Source organism: Geotrypetes seraphini, chromosome 19, assembly GCF_902459505.1.
Source record: "Geotrypetes seraphini chromosome 19, aGeoSer1.1, whole genome shotgun sequence".
NCBI classification, from domain to species: Eukaryota; Metazoa; Chordata; class Amphibia; order Gymnophiona; family Dermophiidae; genus Geotrypetes; species Geotrypetes seraphini.
In genome coordinates, this window is record NC_047102.1 from 8999171 (window position 1) to 9027055 (window position 27885).

Genomic DNA, 27885 nt, shown 5'->3' on the forward strand with positions numbered 1-27885 from the left:
TGCAGGATTTATGATCAATTTGGATTGCGTGCATTTGACTTCTTGACACGACTTGAAGGGAGCTCTGTCACCTCAAACTCATATGCCGTAAAAATTGGTCTGATTAAAAGCATCCCAGATTGCAACTATTCAAAATATGTTTACGTAGGAACAACTGTTTTTGTTGTGCTCAAGTTCCATTGAGTTGTACTTTTTCATTGTAGAGAATGTTGACCAAAGCAAGCAGAAGAGAACTCAACTACTGACCAAATCTTTAAAGTGAATAGCTACAGGAGATAGTAGAACTGACTAATTTTCTGGAATGAGTAGTGAATGGAGGGAAGGGGATAACATATCAATATGCCTGTATCACGCAGTTACGTCTCGGACATTCACAGTAAATTACAATCCATTAGTTAAACAATTTACCAAGCAAGTATGTTTTTATCAATTTTCTAAATGCCAGATAGGTGTTAGAACTTAATATCGAATTACCAAGATGTTTATCCCATATACCGGCCTGATAAGAGAATTCTGCCAAAGAATCGTTTGTAAACACATCCCTTAATAGATGGAAAGTCAAATATCCGCAAATCCCGTGTAGGGTGTTTTCTATTAATAAATTCAAAGTGGTCAAGAAAATAACTTGGTAAAAGACCATGTAGAGACTTAAAACATATACAACCAAACTGAAACAATATTCTCATATCAATTGGCAGCCAGTGCAATTTTGGGTAATATTTTGTCACATGGTTGAATTTTTTCAGACTGAATATCAAACAAACAGCGGTATTTTGAATGACTTGCAACCTCTTGATGTTTTTCTTACAGATTGACAAATAAAGGATGTTGCAATAATCTAAAGTGCTTAGAATAAGTGACTGTACCAATAGCCTGAAGGAGGAAAGGTCAAACTATGGCCTAATTGTTCAAAGCTTCCATAATAGAAAATAATATTTTCTAACAAGAGTTAGCATACCAAATGATAAATTTCAATCAGAGTGGATCCCCTCTTGTGCTGTCACTGTCCAGAGGTGGGAGGTGAGAAAATGAAAACTTCATGAGGTGAATAAAAGGAAAATTGGGGGGTACCACAACACCTGTGGCTCCCCCCATTCTGACACCAATGCCTTAATCAATAGAAAGATGACTGATGCAGCCACGTGTAGAGAATAAAATCAAACCTACAGAGGTATCTACAATGCCCTGATTAATATTAACAAAAAAGTAAAAAAATAAAATAGCATGTTTAGAGAAAAATACAAAAAAAAGCCCTCTCTGTTGGCTGGCCTTGATTTTTTTTTTTTTTTTTTTAATACTGTCCCTTCCCCCCCCCCCTTGTGGCAACATTCATGTCACAAAATAAAATGAACATTTACCTTTGATTTACAGGCAAGGTCAGACAGAATAAGTGATTCTGTGAACAGTCATTACATTTTCTGTCATTGGACCAATTAAGATTTCCAGCTGTCAGTATCTAGTGTTGCGGCACCATAAAAAGACAGTAAGATGCATTGATCTGTGTCAAAGCTACTTGAGAGAGAAAATTGGACAGAAATAATGATAATTGTCATAGGAAGTCAAACCATTAGATGAAAATACAAGCGCTCAAAAATATAAAGTATTCAAAGCAGCTCCTTCATTATATAGCCAGATTTATACCATGATGTTGCCCACTTTGATCATTAACAACACATTGTTAGTATAGCTAAACTAGTTTTCAGCACGGTAAATACAAGGGTGGTAAAGTCTTTAAGGGAAGTTCGCCCATCTCATTCCTGTTTCAGGCAAGTCTGAGACATTCACGTCTTCCTTGGAGTTTGCATAACCCAGGAGACTGAGAGGGGACATAATCGAAACATTCAAGATAATGAAGGGAATAGACTTAGTAGATAAAGACAAGTTGTTCACCCTCTCCAAAGCAGAAAAAACGAGAGGGCACTCTCTAAAGTTAAAAGGGGACAGATTTTGTACAAACATAAGGAAGTTCTTCACCCAGAGAGTGATGGAAAACTGGAATGCTCTTCCGGAGGTTGTTATAGGGGAAAACACCCTCCAGGGATTCAAATAGGGGAAAACACCCTCCAGGGAGTCAAGACAAAGTTGGACAAGTTCCTGCTAAACTGGAAAGTACACAGGTGAGGCTGGACTCATTTAGAGCACTGGGCGCAATGGACCACTGGTCTGACCCAGCAGCGGCAATTCTTATGTTCTTATGTAAATACAATTACCAGAGGAATCACAAATGCTTGTAGTTGCAACCCAATTATAATCATCAACCAACTTCTTTTGGAAGTTCTTCATTTCCTTGCAATTGCATCTTATTAGATCAATCAGCTTATTGGTCAATTAGATCATTATGTTGAGAAATGCGTGCCTTTGACTATGAAATGCAAGCAGGCAAGCGGTTTTTGTTTTAGATACTGAACACCATGGGCTTTTTTTATACCCATATTCACATACCAGTAACTGAAGATCCGGGTACTCAGCATCCACCGGCGCTTACCTACGCAACAGTGATATTCTGATTGGTACTTGGATAAAGCTAGGGCAGCCTTCTTTGTTCCAATGACAATAGAGTGGTGTGTTTTTGTAATGGCTACATCCATTGTCAGATATCTTGATCAATAATTAAATATCCATAGTAAGGAAGTGGAGCCGATTGGACCTTTTCAAATTTAGTGTCATTTTTCAAGGACTCTGCCATTTTGAAGCTTTACATGTCACTGGGAAGAGCCTTTATGGTAAGGATTACCCTATGAGTTTGCCAAATACCTATGCTGATGATACCTGATCCTGTTGATTGCTTTAACAATGATTCATCTTCTTTACGAGGAAATGTTCTCATCCTAACCAACCGACTTCCTAAATTCTGAGCGTTATTTTGCCACTGTAGCTTGTAACCAGAGCTGGGATTGAGATGTCATAATGCTTCATTCCACCAATAAGAGCCAATCTCATCAGTGATGTCACAATGGCTTGATTGTCCTATACTTGGCTCACTTTTGATTACATATGAGGGGATGTTGAAAAGGCTTGTGCAGATGAGAATGGAGCTTAGGCATTGGTGGAATGAGGTATTATGACATCACAATCTGAGCTCTAGAATGTTACTACTTTTGACTTTAAAGGGTTTGAGGCTTGTGCAGATGAGGACGGAGCTTAGGCATTGGTAGAATGAGGTATTATGACATCACAATCTGAACTCTAGAATGTTGCTACTTAGGATTTTAAAGGGTTTGAGTCTTGTGCAGGTGAGGATGGAGCTTGCAGGAATTGGGCAGGAACAGGAAAATGAGTTCCCGCAGGAATGGGGAAAAGTTTTGTCCCTGTGTCATTCTCTACTTGGAACATCCTTATTTTTAGGCTTGGATGTTTCTTTCCATTTGGTAATTGCTGTTGGAGATCCTGATTTTGTGCCCTACAACCTGCTCCTTTGCTATTTGGGCACACCTCAGTGTTGGATATCCCTTTTCTGCCTTTGTAAAAATCAGGATTTACATGTTTCAAGCACATGGGCATCCATTTGATTACTTTGAATCATTATTATGCTTCAAAAATAAGTGCCAAAGCAATATAAAAAAATATTATATCATACTCTACTCTATTATATATTGTCTACTAGCCTTCTACATGGAGTAAAATAACAAAAAGCAGAGATATTGCTAGCAAAATCCTGTAAGCCCTTGGATAAAATATAGCTTATTGAGGCCTCTACTACATTCTGTTGCCAAAGGTCAATTTCTCAAATGTCTTTCTTCCTCCAGTCTTACAAATGGCCCCTGATTATTCCAATTCAAAAGTCTACTAATAGAGAGGAAAACACACGGTTTGTGGTCACAACAAATATTCTTCTTGAGCCAGGGTAAAGATTGATCAGCCTTACTACATGGGAAAAGTCTGGCTATTATTAATAGCAGTCTATATTTTATGTAACCAATATGCTCTCTGCCCTGTGTGACTAAATACTTCAAGACACCTTCACAATTACATTGAAAAATGGATTAATCACCAACTGAAGCTTAGAAGCAGTGTAGTTTTTTTTTTGTGTGTGGCATTTTTTTTAAACTACAAGTCACTTTGCCTCTCATATACTGATCTGTGTGTTCTCATATAGATGTGCGGTTTCCATGACAACAACATATGATCTCTGGCTGGATTCTATGTATTGCAGCCAAAGGCGCATGCGCTAACCTGTGCGCATGGCCGTTGAAAATTAGCGGTTAGCACTGAAGCATTTCCAGGGGGAGTGTCAGCACTTGGCCAAGGTCACTGCACAAATAGGACGTGGCTTCCTGGGTCTAGGGATTTCCCCCGAACATGTCCTCCCTTTTGAGGACATATCTGGGGATCCGGACGGCTTTTCAAAACCCAGCCCTTTGTCGAGGTTTTGTAAAGCTTTCTGACAAAATTGCATTGGGAAGGGGCATCACTGCATCGCATCCATGCATGCGCGGATGCCGTCTGAGGGCAGGGATGGAGAGCAGAACAGGGTGTGTCAGAGGCGGAACTGGATGGTCCTGGGGGCGTGGCCATGGGTCCAGATTTTCCCGAAGGAAAATATGGTAACCCTACCTTACATCTGGTTAAGTTCTGAATATCACACTTAACTGCTATGCATTCGTGAGCTCCGCAAATGCAGAAATTCAATGCTGAGACTTGGATACGGCCTAGCATTGAATATTTGGGTTTTAGCACTGGCAGTGGGCCACCAAATGCTAAGGGCTGCCAGCTAAATATCATGCCCACCATCTTCATCCGTTCAAAATATGCTACCAGGTATTCCTAGTCAAAACAAACAAAAAATAAAACAGGGACATAAGAAAAACTTATTCAGTTGAATAAGGGAGATTAAATCTCTAATAATGCAACAACAACTATATCTCTCCCCTGAATGGTAAGTAATGCACTTATCTGTTTTTGGTCCCGACATGCCACATTTTGATTCTGCTTCAGGGAACCAGTTACAAAACTTTCAATCTCTTAAGAGAAAAATGGGATCTGGTCTCTTATAATGCTTATAAGAGACCAGAACTCTTAAAAAAAAAAAAAAAAAAAAAAAAAACAAGCAGTCTAAATTCTTAAGAAATTACATTATAAGAGACCAGACCCCATTTTTCTCTTCAAAGAGACTGAAAGTTTTCTAACTGGTTCCCTGAAGCTGGGGCAAAACATGTCATCAGAGGTCCCTAGCCGACAGAGCTTCAGCTAAATAAGTGCTTTGGCTCAGCATTTTAATAATATTTAACAAAAACATAACAATGTTTAAACTAATAAAATAAATAACATAATAAATAAAAATCAATATAAAGGATCAATGATGAGCTAAGCAATCTTTCTATAAAATAAAGGAAGGAAGAATTACTGCATTATATTCCCAGGATCCTTAAATGGTGATGAATTGAATTAATAATGATTGCATGAACCTTGAACTTTAATATTTTTGACTACTTCTTAACATGCATTTGCCCATCGCAAAGGAAGACAGGTAAGGGAATGAAAAGAAAGAAGATTGGGCTGAGAGAGAGAAGTTTATATTGGCAAAGTACTAGCTTAAGCGAACCTGATGTGTAGCCAGGCTGCATTCCAGTTTAAGTCAATCAGGTGTGATGGAAAGCCAAACAATAGCTTTATCTAATAATAACCGGGAAATCACTGGGAGGCTGGCCAACAACACTGAAATTAAAACAAAATTTATGTTTCTTCAACTAGGTGATATTGCAGCTAGCCAACCTAGCTTAGTATCTTTGATCTCTCCTACTAACAGCTTTTTAGAAGCATGATGATGTATCTTGTATAACATCGGAGAGGCGTCCCAGCCCACAATTTGTTATGTGCTCCGCTTGAACCAGTTGCCCCTGTAAAGATTGCACTTTTGGATGGCTCAAAGGCCATGAAATATGGAGGGTGTTGTTGCAGATTACACATAAATGTAGTAAATAATTTACTATCCCCCCTGGATAGCGGTTATTAGCACAGGGAGCCGTGCTGAATGCTCCGCGCTGCTCCCGACGCTCATAGGAACTCTATGAGCGTCGGGAGCAGCGCGGAGCATTCAGCGTGGCTCCCTGCGCTAATAACCGCTATTGTGCTTTAGTAAAAGGAGTGTTTCCTGTAATCTGGAAGCAAGTTTGAGTAACATTTGTGTCTGGCAATCTGTAATGTAATGAAGGTGGAAGGGAAAAAAATGGAGATTCACTTGAAAACCTTAAACACACGGCATTTTTTTTTTGGGGGGGAGGGGAATGGAATCATATTACAAGTGTTTAATTAAAGGGTGCTATCTGACATAATTGTTAAGTAATTTACCATAAAGAGTGCCTAAGGGTGTTCTTAGCAGGGGATACCATATGCAAAGCAAATGAAAGAATTAAAAGCTAAGAAAAAAAAAAAAAGAAAGATCCCCTGGGGTTGACAGATGTGTAAACCTGCAAATTTCATTCCACTTAAACTTTCCCACAAACACATCATTATCAAAGCAACCCTTAATAATCCATCCCTCCCCCTTATTACTGCTGGCCAAGCTTTCTCAGGCTTTGAGTTGTGATTTTAATTAGTAAATATTGTGGAGTCTATTCTGCTTTAATTACTGTAGATCATTTAAAAGCTCAGCTCGTCAGTTTGCTAATGGAGCCCGGGATTTATTAGTAGGGTAAGTAGGTATGAATGTTTGCAATGCTTATTTTCCAGATCATAGATTAGATCAGTGGTTTCCAAGTCCTAAGGTTACCATATGGCTCCAGAAAAAAGGAGGACGGATTGAGACATCCGGGTTTTACTTCCAGTGAAAGCAGTGAAAGTAAAGAGGTTGGATTGAGACATCCAGTTAAGTAAAACCCGGATGTCTCAATCCGTCCTCCTTTTTCTGGAGCCATGTGGTAACCCTACCAAGTCTAGTTCTTATGAACCCCCAACAGTTGTGGTTTCCAGGGTAACTAAGAGAAAGAACTATGATAAGCAACTTGGATAATAGAGCAAATATATGAAAACGTATTCCATGAATTTTCATGATGGATAACTTAAAAAACAAAACAAAACCCAAACAGATTTATGTGGGGGTTGAAGTTCAATGGCTGTGCAGAGAGGGGTGGGGCCAAATTGTGACCCCCACCCCTTTGGACTCAGGCCTCTTCAAAATCTGAGGTCCGACTATGCCCCTGGTTCAAATATGTGCAATAAACACTTAATTGACTCTAGTTGGTATCAATTAGAAGTTACACACAGAATTTGGTAGGTGTATCACACAAAGGGCTAGATTCACTAAGCCCACGGATCCGATCCATAAGCGATCCGTGGCCAGGGGGCTGATTCACGAAGCGTCCTCATGCAAATGAGGGTAATTGGAATCACACTCCCAACCGACTGCAGGGATTGCTGAAGAGCAATCCCGACGCATGCACAGACCATCTTCTTTGCCTGTAGATGGTCTGCGCATGCTTACAGAGCTTGAAACATTTTTACTTTGTGAGCTCATGGTTTTAACCCACTTTAAACCCGTGGGTCAAAACCACAGGCTCGTACTGTGGGGAATGGCAGGAGAGTCGAGGCAGAGAGCAGGGCGGTGAGTCGAGACAGAGAGCAGGGTGGCAAGAGGAGAGTTAGGGCAGAGAGCAGGGCGGCAAGAGGAGAGTCGGAGCAGAGAGCAGGGCAGTCGGAAAAGACACGAGTGACTGGTCCTCAGCAATCACTTATTGTTTGATTGGCCAGCTCAGTCGGTGTTCCTGAAAATCGCTGCATTCCTAGATTTGCATGCCATTCCCCCTCATTTGCATGTGTGGATCGGTGGCGGATGGGATCGGGAGTAAGATTAGTGAATCGGGTCGGGGTCACAAAGTTGTCGGGACATGATCGGTGTCCTTAGTGAGTCTAACCCAAAGTATCATGCGCTATGTCCAATGTGCGAATCTAAAAGGAGGTGTGACCAGGGGTGGATCAGTGGCAGTTCATGGAAGTTCCTAAAAGTTATGAGCTGACCGATTAGATCACAATAATTATTTATTCTACATTATAGCACTTAATTGAAATACGTTCTTTTGTTTTGTGCGAAGCCCTGCATGAGCACCACACAAATATTGAGGTAAATGAATTCTTGGCTTGCCAAGAATAATATTTGTTGAATGCAAGCCCACGAAGACTCAGAGTGGAAGGTTAAGCCAAGACTAATTATGATATGGTCTCTCATCTCATAGAAGAAAATGGTCCCGTGGTATTAAAAGTCTGAGAATGAGCCCCACCCAACTAAGGAGGTAGAAGGGAATTGACAAATATTGTCTTGTTACTTAGGTTCCAGCCGCAGCTGGGACTATAAACATCAGACAGGAAAGCGTTAAAAATAATAAGTTGATGCAAAAGGTTATCACTGCTCATTTAAAACACAGTTTTATTTCTCAATAGCGTATCTTCCCTTTAGTATCAAACCAAATAAATTATGCTAAATTATAATGCAGATTTCTAGTAGGCAGCATTAGGTGGTTTCTGAGTTTGTGAGGGAAATCAGAAGGTAGCAATGGCTCCGTACTTTTCCCTGTGGGGATATATGTCTTGGTACCATTCAAGGTCTTTGATTTTTATTTGAAGCATTCTCCACCCCATTTCACCACAATAAAAAAGCTAAAAGTCATGCAGAACGTTAATGGGTACTAAAAAAATGTGATTTTTAAATGCGGGAAATGGAAATATTGCATTCAGCCCTATTACACTGCCATGGAGTCATATCAACAGACTGAGACAAAAAAAAAAAAAAAAAGGCTTTTTATATTCAACAGCTGAGCACAACAGATCATTCTCTTTTCGTTGTAGACTTGGGCTAGTACAGTGGAAGAGTTGTTTCCTCCTCTCCAGTCATCATTACAGATCTGCATGCAGATAACGATTAGAGAATGACATGGGGACAAATTTTTCCCCCCATCCCCGCGAGTTTTGTCACAGCCTCTCTGCCCCATTCCTCTAAACTCTGCCTTAACCACACAAACCTCAAACATTTATGATTTTAAAGTGTTTGAGGCTTCTACAGATGAAGACGGATGGCAGGAGGGGGCGTGGAAGGAGTGTGTGTTGTGGGGGCGGAGAAGAGGGCAGGGAGGGGTGCCTCTGCCCCAGGCGCCTTTCACCCTCACTATGCCATGAGTGCCCTAAGAAGGGTTATTACACATTGTGGAAGCTGCGTAGCGTAAAATAATATTTTGAGTTTCTGGCCTTTAAACTTTTAGTTCAGTCGTTACTTCTAAGTCTTCCCCGACTATTGCAACATGTGCCAAGAAGGAGATGGCTAGGCTTAGACTGATTCAAAATACGGGGGTCAAATTAATTTATGGTCTAAAGAAATATGATCATGTGACTCCTTTCTACCGCGAGTTGCATTGGCTTCCAATGGAGGCGCCTGTTTTGTTTAAGCTGGGTTGTCTTTGTTACAAAGTTGCGTATGGTATTGTTCCAAACTATTTGACCAATAGATTTCTCATAGCATTCCATAAACATAGGAGAGAATCACATGCATTGTTTAATTTTCCGTCTGCTAAAGGTTGTAAGAGCAAGAAATCCTTGGAACATACATTAGCATTTCAGGCTCCTTTTGGTGACAGGGAATTTAGGCCACTGTTATGTAGTGCTTGCTCTTACAAGCACTTTAGAACTTAACTGAAAACTCCTCTTTTTTCAAAATATTTAGCGAATTAGGTTATGTTATTTTTAATCTTTTGTTCACCGCATTAAACTTACGGTTATGCAGTTTATAAGTACGATGTTATGTTATGTTTAAACTATATTGAATAAGCAACTACAGTGGTGCCTCGCATAACGAACGCCTCACACAGCGAACGCTGCACACAACGAACTTTATGTCTTGCTCCCTACAACAAACTTCGTTTCACACAACGAAGTCGCCCGAGCTGCATCCTTCCGCGCAGACACTGCGCTTAACTGCCCTCTCTCCGCCTGGCTCCCTCTTGCCCCCCCGACTCCCCGACACGATCGGGGCAAAAAGGAGCCCAAGCCCTCTTGCCCCGCCGATTCCCCAACTCCCCGACAATATCGGGCCAGGAGGGAGCCCAAGTCCTCCTGGCCACGGCGACCCCCTAACCCCACCCTGCACTACATTACGGGCAGGAGGGATCCCAGGCCCTCCTGCCCTCGACGCAAACCCCCCTCCCCCCCCAACGACCGCCCCCCCCAAGAACCTCCGACCGCCCCCCCAGCCGACCCGCGACCCCCCTGGCCGACCCCCACGACACCCCACCCCCCTTCCCCGTACCTTTCTGTAGTTGGCCGGACAGACGGGAGCCAAACCCGCCTGTCCGGCAGGCAGCCAACGATGGAATGAGGCCGGATTGGCCCATCCGTTCCAAAGCTCCGCCTACTGGTGGGGCCTAAGGCGCCTGGGCCAATCAGAATAGGCCCGGGAGCCTTAGGTCCCTCCTGGGGGCGGGGCCTGAGGCACATGGGCCCAACCCGACCATGTGCCTCAGGCCCTGCCCCCAGGAGGGACCTAAGGCTCCCGGGCCTATTCTGATTGGCCCAGGCGCCTTAGGCCCCACCAGTAGGCGGAGCTTTGGGACGGATGGGCCAATCCGGCTTCATTCTGTCGTTGGCTGCCTGCCGGACAGGCGGGTTTGGCTCCCGTCTGTCCGGCCAACTACAGAAAGGTACGGGGAAGGGGGGTGGGGGTGTCGTGGGGGTCGGCCAGGGGGGTCGCGGGTCGGCTGGGGGGGCGGTCGGAGGTTCTTGGGGGGGGGCGATCGTTGGGGGGAGGGGGGTTTGCGTCGAGGGCAGGAGGGCCTGGGATCCCTCCTGCCCGTAATGTAGTGCGGGGTGGGGTTAGGGGGTCGCCGTGGCCAGGAGGATTTAGGCTCCCTCCTGGCCCGAACAACTAGGGGGGGGGGGTCGCCAGGGCCAGGAGGACTTACCGTAAGCACCGTAAGGAGGTAAAGAAGGAGATGTTAGGGCATGTAAAGTAAGGGCATGTAAACAGTACCCGGCGTATAAGACGACCCCCAACTTTGGGGAGGATTTTAAGGTACTGAAAAGTCATCTTATACGCCGGCAAATACGGTATGTTTTTAGATGTATCTAAATAAAAATAATAACAAAAAATTTATCTTTTTTTATGTCATCTTAGCATATTTTATGCTACAGAACGAATTATTTTTTTTAACATGTATTGTTATGGGAAAACGCGTTTCACATAACGAACTTTTCGCATAACAAACTTGCTCCTGGAACCAATTAAGTTCGTTGTGTGAGGCACCACTGTACTGTATTTGAGATTTTCGATTTGATTCTATTGCCTATTCTGAAAGTTTTCACTTCTATGCTATACTTGCACACCATTTTGTGCAAATCTCTTCAGAAAGGTGGTTAATAAATCAAGTCCCAATAAATATATAAATAAGCCCTATGCAATTACCTCAGAATGTCAAGTGATGAGTAAACCTAAAAAAACACCAGGTGCAGCTATTGACCCAGGATTCCCTTTAACCCCATAGGTTGTGAATAAAACCTCTAGAGTAGGGGGTTCTCAACACAGTCGGGACATAACGGGCCAATATGGGTTTCAGGATATCCACAATGAATATGCATGAGATAAATTTGCATGTTCTTCCTCCTTTATATGCAAATCTATCTCAGGCAAGTTCATTGTGGGTATCTTGAAATCCTGACTGGCCGAGTGTGGCCCAAGGACTCGATAGCATCTCCTGCCCTAGAAAAATCAAAGCGGTAGACCTGTGCTGGAAGAGGTGGTGGAGACAAAAACTGTGCCTGAATTCAAGAGGGCCTGGGATAGGCATGTGGTATCTCTCGGAGAGAGAAAGAGATAATGGTTACTGCGGATGGGTAGACTGGATGGGCCATTTGGCCTTTATCAGCCATCATGTTACAATGTTTCTATAACCATAAAGTTCTATGACATCACAATGCAGTTGTAAAGAGCCTTAGCCTATAGCAAGAGAAGATGCAAATGTTAAGAACCTTAGCCAATAGGGAGAGGAGAAGATAAAGGTTACTGCGGTTGGGCCATTTCTATGTTTCTGTGCTTCAAACTAGGGCCTCAACATGGCTGTCATCGTCACCATTCAGACACCAAATCAGCCTGTCATTCCTCTGTTAATATTTATTTTATTCTAGCTGTAATCTCCCTCATCGTTGCAGATAAAAATTAGTTTGCAAATATGAGAGTGATTCTACTATTTTGAATGCAATTGATCTGATAATACCATAACGGCTTCAAGAGTAGATTGACCAATGACTTGCATGTTGACCCATGGGGAGTCTGTGCTCTTCCTTTAATATACAGCTGGGGGAAAAGTCAGTCCTATGAGACCACCCATTTAATTTCAGTGACTGTTCAGATACTTCTTGACAGTAAACTGTCATCAAATTTGATCTCGTTTTCAGTTACTCTGCCAATGCAGAGTTCCTGAAGACCCTTTCTCTCCTGTAAGCAAATTGAAGATGATAGGAATCTGCTTGAAAGTTAATGCCTCATCAAGCGAAAGGGCAATCTGAGTAAAATGTAAATGATCATATATTCATTAGGTAAATTAAACACGACACCTTCATTGCTGTGTTGGAAAGCATTATGATGCAAATGAGATAGAAGCAGAGAAGCAAAACAAATCAAAGAAAAAAAGATCACAAATGAATTTACAAAAATGCTGGCGAGTAGAACAGAATAAATTTAATAATAATAATAACTTTATTCTTTTATACCGCCATAACCAAAAGTTCTAGGCGGTTTACACTAAAAAGAGCTGGACAAACAGCGAAATACAATAATACAGTAAAAAATACAAATAATTGTAAAATATAATTTCAATAATAAAACTCACTAAGTAATAAACTTATCGAACAAAGTGGTCTTAATTAATTCCCGATAACGTAGCTTACTGAATACATTTACTTAACCAAGATTGTTGCCTACCAGCTTGAAATGCCAGGGTCCAATCTAAGAAGGTCTTATATCTACATCCGTTAATTTTTGGATAAGCAAATAAGTAGACGTTCCTAGTTTCTCTTGATGGTTTATGCAACACAAAATGAGGAAAAAGGTAAGCTGGAGACAATCCCGATATCAGCTTAAAGCAGATACAGGAAAATTTGAATAATACTCTTGCCTCCAAAGGCAGCCAATGAAGGAAACGATAATATGGACTGATATGGTCGTTCTTTTCTAAACCAAAAATCAATCGAACAGCTGTATTCTGAATTATCCTTAATTTCCTTAGAATTTTTGGGGGTGCTCCTAAATAGATGATGTTACAATGATCTAAAACAGATAAAACTAATGCCTGCACCAATAGTTTGAACGATAAAGGATCAAAATATGTTTTTATGGTTCTTAATTTCCACAATGTAAAAAAAACATTTTTGTACCACTAAGTTTGTCCCATGCATCCCTCTCTGCATTTTAGTTCAGGAATATCAAGTAGAAACCTGCGAACATTCAAGAATGGATTTCTGTCTATAATATTCTTTTCTAAATTTTGCATGCATTCTCTTTATTTCCGCTTGGGACCTGGCAAAGTTTCATACTCCAGTAAGTCATTAGAAGCTGCGGTAAACACACACAGGCATTTTAGTAGAAGGACATCATAGTATGATTCAATTATCTCTTGTGCCGCTTATCCTTAGCCTTTCTAATTCTAGATCCTCTTGTACAACTGCTATACTCTACTCTGAGCTGTCTTTGGAGACGGTGGGCTCCTTTTATCAAGCAGCAGTAGGGAGTTATACCGCGCAAATGCTTCAATGCTCATAGGAACTGAAAGAACGTTGGAGCATTTACTTCGCCGGCCCTCAGTAAAACTCTCTACTACTGCTTGATAAAAGATGGCATGAGTTCCTTCTATCTAGATTTCCATATATTGTGTCTGGGATATCTGAGACAGATGTTTGACAGATAGCTTTTCAGCTACTCTGATGAGCCCACAATGTCTACGGGCAAAGTCGACTCAGTTGATGTCTGAATTTTAAGTTTGCTGAAAAGGCCATGGGAAACCATTACTTCTATTATTTTTTAAATGTCTTTCAACTGCAGATTAGAGGAAGGAATCATCTATAATGACATTTAATGATACATAATGCTCCTTTCATTAAATTTTGACATAGCAGAGAAAGAGAACTGAAACTGGCAGAGAGCGTATTGGCAATATATAGTAGCTCTGATCAAATTAAATGAGCAGATTTCTACTCCATAGGCAAATGAGAGTAATATGAATATATATCTTATACAAAAAAAACCCAACAACACATTATGACTTTCAGAAACTATAGAATATGGTCACATGAATCAAAACTGATTGGTCACTAAAGAATAAAGCATCAGAAAGTGGAACATTGGATATGGCCAATCAGAATGCAGCACTAGCCATTTTTAACTCCTCCTCAACCGTTTGTAGTGCCAGAATGGACTCTTATGTTGGCTAGTCTTCTTTGTGAATTGTCTGTTATGGAGGAGGAGAAGAGTTGGTGGATGCCGCGGACGGGCAGACTGGATGGGCCATTTGACCTTCAACTGCAATCATGTTTCTAGGCTTTCTACCTATGAATAATCACATGTGTAAATATACATAGCAAAACAATTGATCGCAGCTGTATTAATTCAAGAATAATGTATCCGTAAACAGTCCCCAACATACCCATTTCCAATACAGTCTTTTCGCATCCCAAGAAAGCTAGTTGGTGATGAATTAGCCCAGTATGAAGTATCTAGAACAAAGAAGTCCTGTACATCCGATTACTACCATACGCATCCCTCCCTACCTTTCAGTGGCGTAATAAAGGGGGTGTAGGGGGGGCAGTCTGCCCTGGGCGCTATCTTGCTAAGGGTGCTTACCCCTCCTTCTCTCCGCCCCCCCCCCCCCGATCCTCTCCTTGCCGCATGCACACACACCTACCCTTCCCCATAACTTTTTTTACTTCTCCGGCACGAGGTTATTGCCCGCGTAGGCATCGGCGCTCTCTTTGACATCACTTCCATGATCCACGCCTAAGAAGAACATTCCCCTCAAAAATACCAGTATACAAAGAAGGCCTGATTCCATAAACAGTACCTAACTTCTAGGCGCTAGTTGTCCACTCGTCAATTAACCACTAGACCCTGCTTATAGAATCATGCATAGCAACGCCTAAGCATGCTTCGGTGTCGCTAGGCATCCCTGTGGTAGGCGCTGGTATGGTCAGGTTTTACCTGGCCTAATTTACCAGCGGATGTATCGCCTAGCGATGTCTAAGTCAACCACCCCAATTCTCTGCCCTTAACCATGCCTACTTTTCAGGCAGATGTCGTTGGGCAAAACCTAAATTGATTGCAAAACCTAAACTCACGCAAAACCTAAATTGATCATTAAAACATTTTTTTTTTAATTGGTTTTTAATGGTGTGGTCAAACAACAATTAAAACCGATTTAATTCCACAGGGAATTAAGTTAGGCGTCATTAGGCCTCTTGGGGCACCTAGTGGCTTATCCTACGCACTGCTTATAGAATCAAGCCCATAGTGCCAAAGAAGAAAAATTTGAACAGCTCAATTTTACAGAATGACATGGAGACAAATTTTCCCTCGCCCCATGGGAACTAATTTTCCCATCCCGGCAAATTATTTTCCTGTCTCTGCCCCATTCCTGCAAGCTCTGTCCTCATCTGCACAAGCCTCAAACCCTTTAAAATCCTAAGTAGCAACATTGTAGCTCATATTGTGATGTCGTAATGCCTCATTCCACCAATGCCTAAGCTCCAGCCTCATCTGCACAAGCTTCAAACCCCTTTAAAAATCCTAAGTAGTTGCTCAACATTCTAAAGCTCAGATTGTGATGTCATAATGCCTCATTCCACCAATGCCTAAGCTCCGTCCTCATCTGCACAAGCCTCAAACACTTTAAAATCATATGTGTTTGAGGTTTTGTGGTTAAGACAGAGCTTACAGGAATGGGGCAGGGACAACAACAGCGACAAAACTCATGGGGACGGGACAGGGAGATTGAGTTCCTATGGGGACAGGGAAAATTTTGTCCCCGTGTCATTCTCTAATTCTAATGCAGCCCATTTGCTGAGGGTGATCCACTAATTCATTGTCCCACCTGTGAGGGAAGAGGGGAACGAGAGGAGCAGGACAGTTCAATCCAGCTCTAAAATTAAGATGAAGATCCTTCATGGAACAATATCTCTCTTATCCCCTCCTTTACAAAGCTGCACTAGCATTTTTAGCTCTGGCAACTGTGGAGCATCCAAGCTGTTACCGCCGCGGCCGGCCCTAAAGATGCTGGCATGGCTTTGTAAAGGAGAGGGTTAATTTTTGTATAACGTGCTCCATCAAGATTTTACACTGTAAATACGTCGGTTCTGTAGCATTTATGTAACAAGTCAAACTGAATTCTGCCTGCCTTGTATTTAGGATGGGACGCGTGACTTGATGGCTCTGGAAAGAGAGTTATGGAAATGCACGTGAGGTTATAAATATTTGTGCTCAGATATGAGAAAAACAACAGTGCTAGGAATTAAGTTTGCTTTCTTTTCCTGCATAAGCATGTATTAATAATGTTCTAGATTCTAATCCTGACATTAAAATTCTGCTGTGTACTGCTTTAACTTTATAAAAGAAAGGATTCAACACACACAGGCAAAATTTATTGAGTGCTTTCCTGCAATGTTTAGTTTAATTACTGCAAAGGAAGAAAGTATCGGGTCACAGCCACAATCAGCATTTTTGGAGGACTGAGAAGACAGTCTGGCGCACGAAACTTTGAGCAGAGTTGTGCTAGATGATAAAACTTTCCTTAGGAATGCACTTGCATAGTCAATTTCATTTAGAACTTCAGAGCTGTCCTTTTAAAACAAGGGAAACGCAACGTCCCCCGTGGTATTTTGCATTGTTTCGAGTCCTAACTGACACGGACCCCCCCAAAAAAGAAAAATGTTCCACTTTTAGAGAAAACCAAGGCCCTCTTTTACTAAGGTGCGATTAGTGCGGTCCAAACGCTAACGCATGCATGTTAGCCTATGGATGCGTTAGCGTTTAATGTGGGCTAATTCGATTAGCGCACCTTAGTAAAAGAGGGGGGGCAAGACTTTATAAACAACATGCAAAACTAAGGGGTCCTTTTATTAAGGTGCGCTAACCGATTTAGCGCATGTTAAACGCTAACGTGTCCATAGACTAACATGCACGCGTTAGCCCATAGGATATAATGGATGCGTTAGCGTTTAACGTGCGCTAATTCGATTAGTGCACCTTAGTAAAAGAGGGGGGGGGCAAGACCTTATAAACAGCATGCAAAACTAAGGGGTCCTTTTATTAAGGTGCGTTAACCGATTTAGCGCATGTTAAACGCTAACGTGTCCATAGACTAACATGCACGCATTAGCCCATAGGATATAATGGATGCGTTAGCGTTTAACGTGCGCTAATTCGATTAGCGCACCTTAGTAAAAGAGGGGGGGGGCAAGACCTTATAAACAGCATGCAAAACTAAAGGGTCCTTTTATTAAGGTGCGCTAATCGATTTAGCGCATGTTAAACACTAACGTGTCCATAGACTAACATGCATGCATTAGCCCATATGATATAATGGATGCGTTAGCATTTTATCGAACGCTAAATCATTTGGCGCACTTTAATAAAAGGACTCCTAAATGCAATAAAATGTATTGAAAAAACAAATGGAGAAAAAAAAGCCCTGACCACCTGCTGTCTGTTGGATAGACACTGGGCTCAGGGTGAAAAATCTTATAGACGTACAAACCTTCGTCAGAGAGAGGGGTTCAACTACAGTTTAGCACAGTCTATCACAAACTGCGCCGTAGCACACTGGTGTGCCCCGGAGGATTCCAGGTGTACCTACCTTTGATGTGAATCATAGAAACATAGAAATTGACGGCAGATAAGGGCCACGGCCCATCCAGTCTGCCCACCCTAATGACCCTCCCCTGCCTTTGCTTTGCGAATAGATCCCACGTGTCGATCCCATTTGGCCTTAAAATCAGGCACGCTGCTGGCCTCAATCACCTGAAGTGGAAGACTATTCCAGCGATCAACCACCCTTTCGGTGAAAAATAATTTCCTGGTGTCACCACGCAGTTTCCCGCCTCTGATTTTCCACGGATGTCCTCTTGTTGCCGTGGGACCCTTGAAAAAGAAGATATCCTCCTCTGCATCGATGCGGCCCGTGAGATACTTGAACGTCTCGATCATGTCTCCCCTCTCTCTGCGCTCCTCGAGCGAGTATAGCTGTAATTTATCTAACCGTTCTTCGTACGGGAGATTCTTGAGTCCCGAGACTATCCGGGTGGCCATTCTCTGGACCGACTCCAGCCTCAGCACATCCTTACGGTAATGCGGCCTCCAGAACTGCACACAGTATTCCAGGTGGGGTCTCACCATGGAACTATACAGAGGCATAATGACTTCAGGCTTACGGCTGACGAAACCCCTGCGTATGCAACCTATGATTTGTCTTGCCTTGGAAGAAGCTTGCTCCACTTGATTGGCAGCCTTCATGTCCTCACTTTAGGCCACCTAACGCTACTTCTGGCATTAGCCATGCCCATAGTGGCATTCGGTGACCTAAAGCAGTGTTTCTCAACTCGGTCCTGGATTACTCCCTCGCCAGTCAGATTTTTAAGATATCCACAATGAATATAATATGCATGAAAGACATTTGCATATAACGGAGGCAGTGTATGCAAATCACGTTTACGCAAATTCAGTGTGGATATCCTGAAAACCTGACTGGCAAAGGGCGTACTCAGGGACCGAGTGGAGAAACACTGACCTAAAGCACCTACAGAGATACGATTCTGGCGCTGATTTTTTTTTAGGCGCCTTGAATCTCAGAAACGTCATTTAAATGGCTTTTTTTTTTTTTTTTAACTGAACTTGGGCACCTACAAAAATGGCACCATTAAGAGAATCTAGTGTACAACCCGCAATGGAGACTGCGTTGTTTAACTTGCTTTTATTTACCAAACTTTTCAAATTACCTTCCTAGGTCTGGGGGCGGAGATAGGCGGGATCTAGCCACAACTTAGCCCAGTGCTCTTCAACCGCTGGTCCGCGGACCGGTGCCGGTCTACAAAATAATTATTTTATTTCCGCCGGTCCATAGATGTAAAAAGGTTGAAGAACACTGATCTAGACAATGATGGGGTTTTGAACTTAGCAAGGTGGAAATAAGTGTCTAGCAGATATCATTTTTTCTATATTGTAATTGAAATCGCCCATTATTATAGTGTTGCCCATTTCTCCAGCTTTCCTAATCTCTGAAAGCATTTCTTCATCTGTCTGCTCATTTTGTCCCGGGGGACAATAGTATAGTCCTACTTTTATAGTCTTTCCCTTCACACATGGAATTTCTAGCCATAAGGATTCCACACTGCTATCTATGCCATGCAGAATGTTTATTTCATTTGATTCAATTCTCTCTTTAACATATAGCGCAACCCCCCCCCCTCCCCACTCCAATTTGATCTACTCTATCCTTGCTGAATGCATGGAGGGGCACAATCAGAACATACGTCTAAGTCCGATTTGGGCGTATGGCACTAGACCTCCCCAAAGTCGGCAGTGGGAAAATGCCCATTTTCAAAAAATACATTTAGAATATTTTTTTTTATTTTTCGAAAATTGTCCCTCTGGACATCCAGACCACCAGGATGCCTATCTTTATACCACATTTTCGACCAAAATTTTCGACCAAGTCCCAAACGCCCAGAACAAGACCATTTGGATGTGGGAAGGGGCCAGCATTGTGATGGACTGGCCACCCAGACATGGCAACAGAGCAGCGGGGCACCTTACAGGGCATTGCTGTGAACTTCACAAAAAGGGTGCCAGACAAACATCTCACCAGAGCTCCCTTATAGGTTATGGTGAGCCCCCCCCCCCCCCAAATCTACTATACCCATCTATCTACAACCCCAATAGCCTTTATGGCTGCAAGTGGCACCTATAGACATGTTATAGTTTTGATTATGAGCCCCATGTTGGGCCGCCGCGTGAGCGGACTGCTGGACACAATGGACCTCGGGTCTGACCCAGTGGAGGCATTGCTTATGTTCTTATAGGTGCCAACACTTAGATGCCGACATACATGGCATAAATGTTGGTGCTCAAATGCCAGCTTAAGATCTATTCTATAACAGAATCTGGGGGCCAAGATGCTATTATAGCATATTATTTTAGCACTTAAGTTTTATAGAATTGTTTCCATTGAACAAAACCCATTAAAACCATTTTCTCCAAATGGCTAATGCAATTTTTTTTTTTTTTCTGTATGTATGTTACTAAAAAATCAAATGGAAAAAATAACCTCAGCTTTGCTAAGAGTGAACTATTTATATATTAATTAATTAAGGACCGACAGCTTCTAATGGCGTATCATCCATGGGGTAACTAGATCAATATGAATTTCAGTTCTCAGTTGGGATTTACTTGTGTAACTCTTTTGGAGTTAGTTCCAAAGTGATTTCATACTGTTCAAAGTTCAGTTTGAATATTACAAACTCCATGTGACCATATGGGACAAATTTAATTGGGAAGCACATTAGAGTAATTGGTGAATTTGATATGAAATCTTTGATTTTCCTCTCTGACACAGGATCGCTAATCAATGAGTATCTTCAACTGGACTTCCAATAGATGTAATCACAGCATGGGCTCTCATTAGGAAAAACTTTTTTTTTCTGCATGTCTGCCCTTAAACTCATTACTAAAGTCATCGCATTTTCTGTCCATTAATAGATTCCAAAAAATGACGTCTCCTAAAGTTTAATGCAGTGTCCCGCAAACTTTGTCGAGCCACAGCACAGTAAACGTAGTGGCCGCGGCTCGAGGCATCCGGGCGTGCGCCGACATCGATGTGATGATGTCACGCACACACGTGATGTCATCATGGCGACGTTGGCGCATGTTTGAAGGCCCTCCAGACGGGCCCTGAGCTGCCGGAGGGGTGCCAGCAGCAAAGATGCGCAGAGAGAAGGAGAGGCGCCAGATGATTGCCTCCAGGACATGCCTCTCGCTGTGAGAGGCACATCCCATAGGTAGACAGCTGGCGCCGGTGCCTCTCCTCCTCCCCAGCGTCTTACGGCACACCTCAAATCTCAGGAGTCCCACTAGTATGCCATGGCACACACAGTTTGCGATACACTGGTTTAATGGTCGTCAAAGGCAATACTTCTCACACAGTACATCAGATTGCCTAAATTCAATAAGTTCATATTACATGATAGTAGAGATGCGGATATGCAAGAAAATATTTGGCTAGTTTTCATTTTTTTTTTTTTTTTTCATGAGTGTGTCCTGATTTTCAAGTAGTTTTCATATAACAATGTCCCTGATAATAGCTGTTGATTCACTGAGAATCTATGAAACAAATACCATTGTTCAGAGGACTGAGGGGGTGGTTTAAGAGTGTTAGTTAGCAGGTCTACTCATTATATGAATCCGTTTTTCTGAATCACTTATTAAGAAACAGACTGGCACTTCGATGTGCAACCCACATATCTAAAACCCAATTAATAATTTGCAGCAATGGTAGGTAGGCTAAAACTTGTGGGTTTTTTTTCTCTTCTAGAATTGGATGAATCATGCTGAAGAGTTATTACTGATGTGAACGAATCCAGGTAGGAAAAAAAAACAAACGAAAAAAACACTGGAAGTCAGGGACTACATACCCCATATAGAATTTTCTTCTTTACAGGCACAGGTTTGAATGAAGACCGAAGGATGTTTTAATAGCCATTTTAAAAGTCAACAAACAAAACTAACACTGAGCATAACTCACAGATATATGTACTTTAAAAGGTAACCTGTTATGGATCTGTAAATTAAAAGTGTGGTGTTACCTGAGGACTTTCATTAAAGGGCAAGTTGGATCTCAGTGGCAATATATATTATGTAAGATTATGAACACAACCGAGCTATTCTGGTTTTCAGGATATTCATACCAAATATGCGTGAGATAGATTTTATACAGTGGGACAGTGCATGCAAATCTACCTCATGTGCATTTGTTATGGATTATCTGAAAACCAGAATAACTAGGGCAGTAATTCCCAAACTTGTCCTGGGGAAAGCTAGCGAGTCAGGTTTTCAGGAAACCCTAATGCATAAGCATGGCGTAGATTTGTTTATCAAGGAGGCAATGGGGCTCGTAATCAAAAAATATAAATGGCCAAAAAAGTGTCCTAAATCGGTACTTGGACATCTTAATTGTCAGGGTGTCCAAGTGCTGATAATCAAAACTGCCTTTCTGGACATCTAACGAGGTGTCCCAGTCTCTGTGAGTCCAGAGCTTGAGATGGGCATGATAGAGGCATGTTATGGATGGGCTTAGGCATGCCTAAGGGTGGGTTAGACTTGGATGTCTTGGACGGAACTTAGATGTTTAGAGCTAGGCCTGTTTTAGAAGCATCTAAGTACCACGAAGGTGCCCAAACTGACCAGATGACTACTGCATGCATTAAGGTAAGACACCCCAGTGCTCACTGACCCCTTTCCATTGCACAGAAATGAGAACAAAAAGGTACATAACTGTCTCTAGAAAAGCAGCATATTCTATGGGGAAGCCTAGTAGAGCATCATAAAGGTGTGTAGAGATACCTGGTAAGTAGGCTAATGAACCATAGAGAGGAGAACCCAGGTTCATAACTACTCTAACTACTACATTTATGGTAGAAAGAGTGAGGCCACCAAAACTCACCCAAACTCCACTATACTGCCATATAGATGCCACCTGCAGCCATAAGTGCTACTGGGGTGTGTACACAAGTGGATATAGTAGATTTTTTTTTGGGGGGGAGCTCAACATAGTGCGATATATATCTGGCATCCTTTATATGAAGTTCACAGTAGTGTCCTCTTAAGGTGTCCTATTGTTCTGTTGGGATGTCTATATGGCCAATTCATTTCTATGCTGGCCCCTCCCACATCCAAATGGTCTTCAACATGGATGCATTTCTGATTGAAAATGGGGTATAAAGTTAGACATTCTGGCAGCCTAGATATCCCAGTGATCAAGAAATCTAAGTAGACAATGTTCAAAAAAATATAAATATATATATTTGGACATCCAGCAGTTTGCCATTTGAAAATGGCCATTTCTGTTCCTCCAACTTTGGACGTCCCAGCTGGAAACATCAAAGTTGGACTTTTTTTTTTTCAAAAATGCCCCTCAATGTAGGCAAATCAATCTCGTAAATATTCATTGTAGATATCCTGAAAATCTGCCTGGCTGGGGTCACCCAGGATAGGGCATTGGCCTTCACACCCAGTCCTCAAGGACCACTAATGAGTTAGGTCTTCAATATATTCCTCATCAATATGCATGAGAGAGATTTGAATTTGAGGTAGTAGCCATGCAAATTTCCTTCTAGCAAATCCATTAATGGCCCTTGAGGATTGGGAGTAAAGTTCGAGAGGCCAGGGTACTCCAGAAGTGGCATGAGAAACACTGCCCTAGTGAGTCTGATATCACTTCATTTTACAAATGTATTTTTATCCTAACCAATTCAAAATGTTAGTACTTGTGGGTTATGATCCTTATAATTCCCACTATGATATGTGTCAAGAGAATAGCACTTTCCCAACATAACAGTGCTCAAAGACCCTTTGATGCCTTTCCTGATATGAATTTATAACTCAATCAATAGATCCCAACAGTGGTATATTGCACACTACATTTAAGAGTTGGCTATCAGTCAGTTTTATGCTGCTTTTGTCACTTGTTAACACACCTACTTACTATGGGCGTACAGCATGTGCTAATATTTAAAGGCCTTTTACTATTGGTCTGATGCAGATGCATTTATCTTCCCAGTGGCAAACTTTATCGTTACTCTTTTTTATCAACAATTTCTTTGACATTGTACAAGGAGGTGAGCATTCTGTCATGCAGGCCCGTCCTTACGGAACTCTTTGCCTCCGGAACCAGCTGAACTGTCACAAAGCAATGAAAATGTGGCTGTTTGAGCTGTCATTCGCTCAAGTGACTTTTGGAACTAGTGGGGTGCAGGTTAGAGAATGACGGGGCGGAAAGTCTTCTCTTAGCTCTATGGTCGGCATCAGCCACAGGAGTTATCCAGCCTACCTCCCGTGGTCTAAATATTGGCCATACACTTTGCGAGTCCATTTACACCTGCCATTGACCTGGCATAAACGGCTGCACCTATATCTAGGTGTGCAAATTTGGGTTTATGCTAATATTGTATAATGCCATCTTGGCACACAGATGACTATATAGAAATAGTGTTCTGTGCACGTAAATGAAGGTAGCAAGTACAGAATTGCTCCCATAATTCAGTGCAACATTTAGTAGAATTTAACATCTACAGAAAGTAAAGTGTGTCACACACCAGTAAAGGGTGTTTTGCATTGAATACATTGTTGTTGTTTTTCTAGCTGTCCCTTGCAAAGTGTGGCGCGTACGCCTCAGAATTCTGACAAATTGCAGATCTGAGCAGTGCTATTGTACCAAAATTGCACCCGCAGAGAAAGCAACCCGGAGATAGATGTTACAAGATGTTTTTACACAACATACACCATCCACAATTAAAGGAAATCAAATCTTCTTGTCTTGTTGACATTTTAAAGGGTTTCTGTTCCTTGTAATACCTAAAGTCCCTATTTTTTAGAGATTTTTCTCTCTTTTATCGTTTAAAGATACGTTTCTAAGAAATCAGTTCCATGCAAGCACGTCGGCTGGTTTTAACTCTTCGGTGGTGGTGGGTCTAGGGACTCTCCTGCTGCTTGATATACGAGTGGAAAGTGAGAGCGAGCCCTGGCACTGCATTACATGGGATTAAGTAATGGATCGTCAGATAGAGCACAGGGAATACAAAGCCCTTTAGATGATTTTGCCACAGTAGGGAAGAATTTTTCATGACTGAGAGAGGGGAAATGAGATGTCAATCCTAGCAACAGTATTATAAATTTGACACGGAATCTGACAGCAGTTAAGTGAAGGTTGCCTGCTGGGCTAGCTGTCCAATGAAATAACCTGCCACTCTGCTGATGAAAGTAGGCCATCTTCTTAATGCAGAGCCTCCGACCAAAAGAAAACATTGTAGAGATTTATTCTAAAAGCACAGATGACCCTAGGCACTGATATTTAGTAGATTTGGACTGCTTAATCATCAATAGCAAGGTCTATGTTAGTTAGACATCTCCTTGTCTTTATAAAATGCGAACATTTGGCCAAGAACGTGAATGGAATGTTAAGCGCCATAACCTACACCTGGTTTAAAATTAGCATACATAAAGGCATACGCATTATGGCCCTGATTTTTCCATTCGTCACCTAACTCCTAGGTGCCGTTGAGCTTGATTGTCATTTATAGAATTGCGTCCTGTGGCACCTAATCGGTCTTACGTTCCAGTAGGCGTTGAATCCTTAGACGCACTACCATTTAGGCCAGGGTTTTCTTGGCATAAATGAGTCCACCTAAAATAGGCATCTACCATTGCCTAAGTTAAATCATATCCAAAATCCACCCTGAATCTGCCCATAACCATGTTTACTCGCTGGATAGATGCCTCAATGTAGACACTAGCTCCAAGCATCTAAAAAAAAAAAAGCTCTGGATGTTTTCTTAAAGGTTTGATTATGCCTGCAGAATGTCCAAGCCCACCCAAAACATGCCCCTAACATGCCCCTTTAAGATTTAGATGCACTGGAGACAAAATGACCAGAAAGATGTCTAGAAAGTCTGTTTTGAGAATGCTCACTTGGACGCTTTGACTAGTAAGACGTCTAAGTGCTGCCTTTTAGACATCTATCTTTTTTGAAAATGAGCCCTATAGTCTTTAAATTAATACTGAAGATTTGAAAATCAACCACTTTCTTTTGGCTCACAGTGAAATGGTGTGGTGGATGTTTTAGTCCACTTTCCAAGGTAGTGTAAAGAAATAAAACAAAACAAAACAAAAAAAACCCCAAAGGAAATAAGGCGACACCTTTTTTATTGGACTAACTCAACGCATTTTACGATGAGCTTTTGAAGGTAACCCATCTTCTTCAGAATAGATATTCAATTTGTAATTTTGGCTCATAAAAAGCTTTACAAACTCCTAAGAGTCTTGCAGTCCTCGTTTCTTTATTAGAAGTCATCTGGATATTCAGAATGTGACCCACACAGGAAATCCCAGTTTATTACCTTCTATAGCCCTGTGATGGATTGTAACAAATTCATAAAAGGGAACCTTTGGACACCAACAGTGTATAGTAATGACATCAGTGGAGATGTCTGAGGACGCTTCCAAATATAAAGTGACTAAAATCAAAAGTGAAAAATCGATTTGTCCTTCCTCCCAAAAAGTGTCAAAATCTCATTTTCATCAGTATTATTTTAGGAATTGGAATTTTTGAAACATCGGGCTCCTTTTACTAAGGTGTGCTAGCGGTTTTAGCGCAAGCGCTAGACGCTAATGCCTCCATAGAGCTTGCATTAGTATTTTTCGTTTAGCGCGGGGTTTGCACACGCTAATCTTCAGCGTACGCTAAAAACGCTAGCATACCTTAGTAAAAGGAGCCCATACGCTTTCCAAGCTTGGCGCATTTTACAAGAGCTCTTTAAAATTTTATTTCCAGAGTTAATTTATTACACTAAAAAAGAAAACCTAATTTTCCAAGGTACAGCTCTTGCTCCCATGTGTCTGTTAGAGTCAACCTTTCCATTGATTTTAGTATAATTTTCTTTTCAGCTTTCTAACATATATTTGAATTGTGGACAACTGTGCCTCCAGGAGTAACCTATAAGACGGAATTTACTATTATTATTAATTACTGCAATTAAAAATAGCCTACACTGTATATTGACCTTGTTAATCTTGTAGTTCGAGTTGGTTCAAGGCTCTATTTTCAAAAAATGAGCAAAGCAAACAAACAGCTGCCATGCAACAATATCAGCAAAGCCCGTTAATTCCCAGTGGGCTTTGGCGCAATTACCGTGGGCCACCTCAAATTGGCTTTGGAAAAAGTGTGCCCGAGTTAGGCACTTGTTCTCTTACATTTTAAGTTTTTTAATGTTTGTTTGTTTTTTTGGTCAGGCATGCAACTTTATTAAAGCAAAACCTCAAAAAGGCTTCAACACTTAGAAAATAAGTAATTTAAGGTCCAGCTCTATAAATAATCAGTTGGATAAATACCTTAAATAATCTATTCTTAGACCTCAGCAGTGTTAATGTGCGTATAGCAATTTCTACACCCAGGTCAAAAACACCAACCTCTTCATCGGTCTAATATTCTTTTTTAAATATTATAAACCATTTTATTCTTCTTTTAAAGTGCTTAATAGTGCATTTAAAGTTTTAATAAATACTCATCTTTATAAACACGGCTAGGGGTTCATATTCCTACTATGTTTCGCCACAGGCTGTTTCAAGGAAATCCCCCTTTAGATTGTCCGTATCATAAAATTCTATCAGAGATATTCAGTTCTGAAACTTATTAGCCAAAATTCCTCATTATAGAGTAAGGGGTCCTTTTACTAAGACGTTAGCATTTAGCGCACACTAAATCGCAATAGCGTGCCTTAGTAAAACGACCCCAGAATCTGGTAGCCCTACATAAAGTCCATGGAAAAATGGCTTGTTAGCTACAGAGAAGTACTTGCAAATTGCCATCATAAGAACATAAGAAATGCCTCTGCTGGGTCAGACCTGAGGTCCATCGTGCCCAGCAGTCCGCTCACGCGGTGGCACAACAGGTCCAGGACCTGTGCAGTGATCCTCTATCTATGCCCCTCTATCCCCTTTTCCAGTAGGAATTTGTCCAATCCTTTCTTGAATCCCAGTACCGTACTCTGCCCTATTACGCTCTCTTGAAGCGCATTCCAGGTGTCTACCACACGTTGGGTAAAGAAGAACTTCCTAGCATTCGTTTTGAATCTGTCCCCTTTCAACTTTTCCGAATGCCCTCT

General features: G+C 41.7%; 1 protein-coding gene across 4 annotated transcripts in view; it reads right to left on the minus strand.

Moving 5' to 3' along the window:
* Positions 1-27885, minus strand: part of LRRC4C (leucine rich repeat containing 4C) — a 584836-nt gene that overhangs the window by 151980 nt on the left and 404971 nt on the right. The window contains exon 4 of one of the 4 annotated variants that reach the window (XR_004537628.1): positions 13816-14515. The exons of the other annotated variants lie outside the window; for them this stretch is intronic. The gene's annotated coding sequence lies outside the window, so the exon portion shown is untranslated. Of the gene's footprint in view, positions 1-13815; positions 14516-27885 lie in introns of those variants that run through there. 4 annotated transcript variants of the gene reach the window in all.